Raw genomic sequence first — 9,061 nt, forward strand, 5'->3', positions numbered from 1 at the left:
ATGTACAAATAAAAATTTCTTCATAACAGATGACTGTCACAGCTGTGTAATTGCATTTAAAGGCAATGGGTTTAGACATGTGTCACAAAAAATAATTTTAAGAGACTGGGACCATGCAGGTGTGAGGGTCAAATCTGGCTCGCAGAACTTTTATTACGGGTGAAGATGTGTAAGAGAAAGAATAATCTTTTTGATTCTCAGGGCCCAGGATGAGTTTGCCAATTTTTTTTCTTTTGGAAAAAATATTTTTACTTGTAAACAGAGTACACTTAAAACGCAGTTGTAGCGGTGTTGATCCCATGGACATGCAATAAACAGACATCCACAATGCCATTTTTACAGTCATTTATCAGAGTCGAAATGCAGTTTAAAGGTATTACAAACGTAGACAGATTTTTTATCGTTTAATTACCATTGTTTTTAGAGCTAAAAAGGGCTAATTCCAGGCTACCAAAGAGGTCAATATCGATTTCAAACCAAAGCAGGTAGTGATTCTGTGAATGTATGTTTGTTTTACTGTTGTTCCAGAGATCTTTGTGAGAAAGGGCACTCAGTCATGTGGGTTGTTTTCCTTCTTATCCTCTTTGTTGTGATCCTCTTCTCACAGTTGTGCTGCCAAAGAAGTTCTGCCTTTCCTAGAAGTGGCAGCTCTTATTGTGTTACACAAGATATAATAAAGGTGAATGTTGGGAGGCCACCAAAACATATCACACTCCATCACTTCAGGCAGACACCACAAAAATGAAGGCTGTTGTCTCCAATGATGAATGAATAGGGCAGGAGGGAATAAATACTACACACCGCTGAGAATTCTGGAGAGAGCAAGAGGAATATAATTCAGGAAATGAAGATGATAAATAAGATACTGAGCACTACTTAATTTGAGCTGCCTTGAATAAATAATCAAGTTTTATACTAAAAATTACTCATTTGCTTCAGTCAAAATACAACAAAAGTGCTGTGGAGAAAATTACAATGAAAACACTCCTTACTTCAATACTTTCCTACATTATATACTCCTGGCCCTGCAATGGATAGGCAAGGAGGTTCTCGACAATATGAATTGTTCTTGTATGGCTGCAGCAGCACATCTATCCTTTTCTCTTCATTCTCACTGCTAAAACCTTGTTCTTGCCTTATCTACTGCAATTTCTGTTTCTCTCCTCCCCTCTGTACATCAGTACTCCCCCATTATTGCCCAAGAGAGAATTACCCTATTGCTTTTACAAGGGCCTCCTACACTCTCTGAAGCAAACCTCTGAGAATTATCCAATATTGAAATCATCCTCCTCTTAATCAAGGAGGATTACATGTTAATGAGCCTATCAATTCCACTCCTAAATTGACAGGAGTAGCTGTTGAGTAATTTAAGAAACTCCCTTAGCCAAGGGGATATGTAGGTCTAAGGCCCAGATCCACAAAGGTTCTTAAGTGCCTAAACCCCAGATTTAGATGCCTACATCCCAATTTATGTTGCATTGCAATCCATATAACTCCTGCTCAGCTGCTGCTTTATCCTGTAGATGCCTAAACTCCCCTGGCACCTAAATTTTCAGAGTAAAAGTTCCCTAGGCACCTATGTTTCTGCCACTGAGCATACACACTGCTGCCTCGCTCTAGGTGTCTGAGTGCCTATCTCCCACCAAAGCCCCAGTCTGAGCCACAAACCAGGGGAAGATAAACATTCCTCAGCCTGTCCTGAGCATTGGACCCAATCTGGTAGATGTGCTCAGGTCAGGTCCCATTCAAAATCTGGCCAGAGGAGATAGTGACCTTATAACTTCTAGCCTAGCGATTATAGTACTCTTGTGGGAGGACCAGGCTCAACTTTCCCCTCGGTCTGTGGTGGAGAAAGGAGCTGAACCTCTCTGGAGAGTGCTCTAACCACTGAGCTGCAGAATAGGCTGATGTGAGGCTTCCTCAATCTCTCCTGTTGAGCAGTTACAATTTGAATAAATAATTACCAGTCATTGGAGCAGAAGGACTGGATGTTGGGTCTCCTACCTCCCTTCTGGGTGCCCTAAGCACTGGGATGTAGAGTAATTCACACTCACTCTAGCCAAGCATATCCCATAGTTCAGTGGTTAGAGACCTTGCCTATGAGATGTTGAAAACCCCGGTTCAAATCCTTTCCCTTCCCCTCCCCATTAGAGAGAGGAACTGAACCTGGGTCTCTGACATCCCAGCTGAGTGCACTAACTATTGAGCTAAAAGTTATAACCTGGCACCAGATCCTCCTCCTGCCTTTTTTGTGTGGAGTGAAGCAGGCCCCTAGCTCATTCTCACAAGAAATAATGTAGGCACCGTGACAGGATGGGGCATCCCCATCCAGTGCAGGGTGACTGCACCCCATCCCTCAAGCCGCCTTCTGCCTCTACGCAGTGAGACCTAAGGGTTTAAGTCCACCGAATGGTTCTTTGCTGTAGGACTATGTGGCCTAGGCATCAGAGTCCACAGTAATACCCTGATCCACAGGGGAGTGAGGCCTAGCAGCTAGAGTCAATAGCAATACCATGACTCATAGGGCAGTGAGCCTAATGGCCTGAAAAGGGGTGGGCCACCACCTGGAGAGGGGTGGTGGCTGGAGTAGGGGGACCAAGGGCCACCCTACTCCACCAGGTCCCAACCCAGGGCCCTGGCAGCAGCAAGTGAGGTCACCACCAAGTCAGTGGGGATCAGATCACAACACATGGACTATGGTGGGGATTATGATTAGTCCCTCCCCATGACTGCTTCCTACCATGACTCCTGTGTCCATGTTCTGGGTGACTTCAGGGTTCCTGGGTTCCTCTGCCTGGGCTGGTCCTGATGGCTCCGAAGTCCCTGGAGTGTCTACAGACATCGGGGTGTCTGCCAGGTTCTCCACGTCTCTGGCTTCCACTTTCAGGGGCTGCCGCAGATCTGAGGCAGACACCTGCAACAAACATCCTTCCTCTCCAGTAGTCAGCCCCAACTGACCTGGGCTCCTCCCTCTTATACTGGTGCTACACCTCGAACATGCCCAGTAGGGACGTGGGGGCATGGCTTCCTCAGCCCACAGTGAGGAGTTAACTTCTCCTTCCCCGTCCAGTGCGGGTGAGTGCATCCTGTCACAGGTGCCTACGCCATCTGACTCCAGGACACAGGTTCCTAGCTCTGGATTGCTAATAGAGATAGGTGCCTCCCTGCAGCCCAGACTTAGGCACCAATCTCTGTGAGAGGGTCAAGGCTTACGACACATCCCTTTTGTCAGCATCTCCCATTGGCTAGCTTAGGTGACCCCCCCCCCCCCCCCCGTAGTGTGCTGGCTTTTGTGGATCCCATTCTCAGGCACCTGTCTCTCTCCATTCATTGTATAGGGAGCCTAGGTGCCTAGCTCAGGCACTGTGGATTGCAGTCTTGTTCAAGTGCTTTTCTAGATGCCTAAAAGTTAGGTGTTATGATACTGAGAGTCACCACTCCTAAGTCCCTTTGTGGATCTGGGCCCAAAAAACTCAGAGTCTAGGAAATAAGAACCTCTCACTCCTGCTTTTGTCCCTTTACACTGGCTAAAAGGGCTGGAGTGTCTTAAAGAGGTCCTAATAGTCCCCTTTCTGACCAGGGGAGGATTCCCCAGAGTAAGCTCTGAAGAGACAGGTATAAGGCTGTCCTCCAATGACTCCCTTGAAAGCCCTGGTGTTGGGGGCATGACAGGGCTGGTGTCACAGCAGTTAGCATTGCAGCCCATGGGGTAGCCTGGGGAGGATCCTATAACCTGAGGGCCTCTGCCACCCCTGGAGCAGCCCAGGAACAGTAAGGCACAAAGATGATTTAAAGTTTCCTTAATGTCTCCTCCCTGTGTGCTGTGAGTTCTGTGCTGTACCTTGTAGAGGCACAGCAAAGAATCTCACCCCAGGTCACCATGCTCCAGGGCAAGTCACTGGTAAATAAAAATCTTTGTTGATTCAAATGTATGTGGTTTCACACACTTACTTGGGTTATATAAGTAACACTCCTTTTTACTATTTAGGAGATAATAGTTCTTATGTATTGCAAAGTCATCGATAAATGTATGAAAAAATATGTTTCTGCTACTTAAGTCAAATTGTTTTTCATGTAGGGTTGTGATCTCAGTTACTCTGATATAAGGTGGATAGAAAGCTGGCTAGATCATCGGGCTCAACTGGTAATGAATAATGGCTTCATGTCTAGTTGGCAGCCTGTATCAAGTGGAGTGTCCCAATGGTCAGTCCTGGGGCCGATTTTGTTCAATATCTTTATTAATGATCTGGAGGATGGTGTGGATTGCACCCTCAGCAAGTTTGCAGATGGCACTAAACTGGGAGGAGTGGTAGATATGCTGGAGAGTAGGGATAGGATACAGAGGGACCTAGACAAATTACAGGATTGGGCCAAAATAAATCTGATGAGGTTCAACAAGGACAAGTGCAAAGTCCTGCACTTAGGATGGAAGAATCCCATGCACTGCTACAGACTAGGGACCAAGTGGCTAGGCAGCAGTTCTGCAGAAAAGGACCTAGGGGTTACAGTGGACAAGAAGCTGGATATGAGTCAACTGTGTGCCTTTGTTGCCAAGAAGGCTAATGGCATTTTGGGCTGTATAAGTAGGAGCATTGTCAGCAGATTGAGGGACATGATCGTTCCCCTCTATTCGGCATTGGTGAGGCCTCATCTGGAATACTGTGTCCAGTTTTGGGCCCCACACTACAAGAAGGATGTGGAAAAATTGGAAAGAGTCCAGTGGAGGGCACCAAAAATGATTAGGGGTCTGGAGCACATGACTTATGAGGAGAGGCTGAGGGAACTGGGATTGTTTAGTCTGCAGAAGAGAAGAATGAGGGGGGATTTGATAGCTGCTTTCAACTACCTGAAAGGGGGTTCCAAAGAGGATGGATCTAGACTGTTCTCAGTGGTACCAGATGACAGAACAAGGAGCAATGGTATCAAGTTGCAGTGGGGGAGGTTTAGGTTGGATATTAGGAAAAACTTTTTTCACTAGGAGGGTGGTGAAGCACTGGAATGAGTTACCAAGGGAGGTGGTGGAATCTCCTTCCTTAGAGTTTTTTAAAGTCAGGCTTGACAAAGCCCTGGCTGGGATGATTTAGTTGAGGATTGGTCCTGCTTTGAGCAGGGGGTTGGACTAGATGACCTCCTGAGTTCCCTTCCAACCCTGATATTCTATGATTCTAAGTCTAGGGTATCTCCACTGAAAACAATGTAGTTAGTTACACTCATGTAAACAAATGTAAGTGAACTCAACATCTGACCCTTCATATCCATTACATTTAACTTCTCAGCAACTTTAATGATTTTTGATCTCCAGATACTTCTAAAACACATCTAAGCTCTGTGCGAGCCAGGCTTTTAGTTTCAATGTAGCTCTGCTCTAAATTCTACTTCTTCAATCATTTAGGATGTTTGGGACTTACTGCTCCACTAACCAATACATATTACTTGTTTAGCTTTCATCAGAATTGTTGTAAGATCTAAAGTTCTCTTCGATAACTGCAAATACATTGACAGAAAAAATGCCAGTCCTTGTATGGACAGCTGTTCATCCTGAAACCTGTTTCATTGTGCCATGTTATGCAATAACATGATGTAATGAAATGTCTTATTCCAAAACTAAAGAAAAATATACTAGTTTTAGAACTGGGATGCTGTTCATTTGAATACTAAATATAGTATCATATCTGAAATGCAAACAGGGACTTAGGCTGGGAAAATGTTACTATTTTAGGGCATTGGCTGTACAATTATGACCTAAGGAATTTGTCAGAATCATATCTTCTTCTGAATCTCTGTTTATTGAAAGCTTTACAAGTAACATTATCTCTGATATATTTTTAATGAAACCAAATAATTTGTTAAAATTCCTTAATGGAACCTTACCCCAACTTAATGTTAAAGGATTCTCTCCCACCTGCAAAAACTTTATTTCTGTATGAAATCCTGAACTGTGTCTGCCTTTGCTATCTAAAATGAAACAGAAAATGCTTTCTTTGTTAATGAGACCTCTGAAAAACATCACTGATGTAATAGGCCAGATTAAAAACTGTAGGAAACAAATAAATCAACAATTTCACCCTGGTACACAGCTTATAAAAAGCAAAAATAATACGGGTAAATGACCATGGTCAGTTTAGTCTAGGTTCTGAATTCAGGGCCAGCTCCAGGCACCAGCCTGGCAAGCAGGTGCTTGGGGCGGCCGCTCCGGAGAGGGGCGGCGCATCCAGGTATTCGGCGGCAATTCGGCGGACGGTCCCTCACTCCTGCTGGGAGCAAAGGACCTCCCGCCGAATTGCCGCCGCAGATCGCGATCGCGGCTTTTTTTTTTTTTTTGGCTGCTTGGGGCGGCCAAAACCCTGGAGCCGGCCCTGTCTGAATTTGAATCTTTTTTTAAAAAGCGCAGGGGGAGGTAACGAAATCTAAACTGAAATGTGTTTGTGATATTTTAGAGTTCCAGTTAACAGTTATTTTATCAATATAACCACTGAGCTGCAGTACTTTGAGACAAACACAACAGTATTCTAAGAGTGTACAGAAACTGATTATGACACTGACTAGCAACTAAAGTGAAACTGAACATTCCCGGTTTATGGTCCAAGCTAAGAGAAATCCAAATAATAAACATTATGGATAAAACGTGGTGTTATGGTAGGCACTTACCTCTAGAATGCCCCCTTGTATCAAGGCTGCTGTGTCTGCCCCCATGCTCCCTATTGGCCCAGTGCAGAACTGTGGGTATGACCCTGCCTTTGTTTCCCCTACTGGACCTTTCAATGAGCTTAATGAGACTTTGATGCAGTGAATGGTGCCCTGTCAGGGGTCTAATTTATTTAACCAAAGAGTGAACATGTCATATAAGCAAACCTTCACCCCATCATTTAGCTGGGAGTGGGCAGTGTAAACCTTTGTTTGTCTTCCCCACCTGAGTCCCATCTGTTTCTTTAGCAAAGCATGAAATTGAATGCAGGTTCAATTGAACAAATGGAACTTAATTAAAACCTGCGGTCTGCTCTGTCCATATGCTTGAGTTGCTTCCAGCCTACTCCACCTGTTCCCCTGGTGTCCTTTCAATAACAGTCCTTCCAGGGAACATGGGCCCTCTGATTCTAGTTCCTCTGATGATGATACATCTTCTCTAGTTTGCAAACATTTTAATATGAACATTTAAACCAAATAATTGATGCCCAGACTGCTACCCCATGTCCCTTCAGCCAGAGGTTTCTAGTACATAGCTCAGTTTGTGTCTTGTCTTTATCACAGAGTAAACTGGTTACATCGTCTTACACATCATTTGTGCTCCTCAATAGGTGACCTATCTCAGGAGTGACCTATCTCTCTGCAGAGTATCCTCCCTCCCTGGGGAGTTGCCCTCCAGATGGTTCTCTGTATCTCCATTCTGTGATGATCTCTGTAAACTCTCTCTGGGTGTTGTGTCTGCTGGCTCATAAGTATCTGCTGTTCCTTCTTGTCCCTCTTGCATAGTCCCTGCCTATGACCTGGGTGCCACTGTGCCCTTCACTACTTCTTTAGTCCACTCCACTCCGGGTGTCTCTCTAAAGGCTAGATCCTCACAGCAGTGCCTGCCTCCAGTGCTGGCAGGTCCTTGGTGGATGTGTCATACTCTAGTGCCTGCTTCCTCTGCTTGTTGGCCACCTCCCCTCAGTGGTTTCTCCGTCCTTTTGGTAGCATGGTTTTGGTCCTGTGTCCCATCAGTGCCTGCACTGGACTGTTTCAGCACCCCTGTGGTGGGGTATTCCTATGTGTCAAAAAATGCTAAAAAGGGCTCTGAATCAGAAGAAATAGCCTTGTAACAGTCTCTTAGCTGTTTTCACAGTTGATTTCACCTTACCATTATTCTGGGTATGCTGGAAGGAAGTGTGTTGGTCAAACTCCCACATGAGTGCAAATTCCTTGAATTCTTCCAAGGCAAATTGTGGTCTGTTGTCAGTGAATGCCAAATCTCCCAAAGGGAGCCAATCACTGACTTGCTTCTTGTATCAGGCCAGGCATCAATCTCCTAAAAATGAGTGGAGTCGTCACTGTAATTGAATATTAAATATAGTGGTGTCCCCCAGGGGTCTGTATTAGAACCAGTACTATTCAATAGCCTCATAAATGATCTGGAAAAGGGGGTGAATAGTGAAGTGGCAAAATTTGCAGATGATACAAAATTATTCAAGATAGTTAAGTCCAAAGCAGACCGCGAAGAGTTACAAAGGGATCTCACAAAACTGGGTGACTGGGCAACAAAATGGCAGATAAAATTCAATGTTGATCAATGCAAAGTAATGCACATTGGAAAACATAATACCAACTATACATATAAAATGACGGAGTCAGTGTGGATAGTTCTCTATCTTATTGGTGTGATTTTTATGTATGCTTCTTTGGAAGGTGAGGTGTGAGTTGGTATTTCAGATGGGCCCCCTGACATTAGCTTCCCTGGAAGAGTTCCTGGAAAAGGAGAGGAAATAACAGAGGCACATCCACTTTCAATATGGGTGGGGTTTGCGTCTGGCCCCTCTCCTTTGGAGGTGGGAGAGGAGCAAAAACCTTTGAGACTGTTTGGAGGGAATGAGTGAAGGAGTAAGAGGATGCTGGGGAGTGTTTTAGCTAATGATATGGTGAGAACTGGAAAGAGATTGTATTGGGTGGGGAATTATGCTATCCCAAGAGCACTGTTAATTGTAGTTACACTAAGTATCACAGAATCCAATACATCAGGGGCATGGGGTATCAATGAAATGGCTATTGTGTAATGACTGTGAGGATTCTGCTATCGCTGTTGGTTACAACTGTTTTTATTTTCCACGTAGGGACATGTTTCTGTGTATCAAGGAGCTGGGTTTGTGTCCGGGTATTGGGAGAATGCCAGAAGCAGAATCTTGAGCCACGTCCAATGGATGCTGTGTGGAGATATGGAGCACTTGTTATGGGACTGAGTGAGAACTATTAGTCGTGGTTGACTTCTGGTTTGACTGGACTTCGGATGTCAAATGAGCTGTATTTGGAGGATGTGGCAACGTTTCAGTGCCAAGGTTCTCTTGCCAGGGGCTTGCAGACATTGTAAGGG

General features: G+C 44.8%; 1 long non-coding RNA gene across 1 annotated transcript; it reads right to left on the bottom strand.

Moving 5' to 3' along the window:
- Nucleotides 1–330: 330 nt before the first annotated feature.
- LOC135973691 (uncharacterized) lies at nt 331–2,914 on the bottom strand. The gene is made up of 2 exons (XR_010590665.1): nt 2,741–2,914; nt 331–812 (listed from the first exon to the last, which is right to left on the bottom strand). It is a non-coding gene; the product is annotated as an uncharacterized LOC135973691 (long non-coding RNA).
- Between the last annotated feature and the right edge of the window lie 6,147 nt (nt 2,915–9,061).

This window comes from Chrysemys picta, chromosome 1, assembly GCF_011386835.1.
Source record: "Chrysemys picta bellii isolate R12L10 chromosome 1, ASM1138683v2, whole genome shotgun sequence".
Taxonomy (NCBI): domain Eukaryota; kingdom Metazoa; phylum Chordata; order Testudines; family Emydidae; genus Chrysemys; species Chrysemys picta.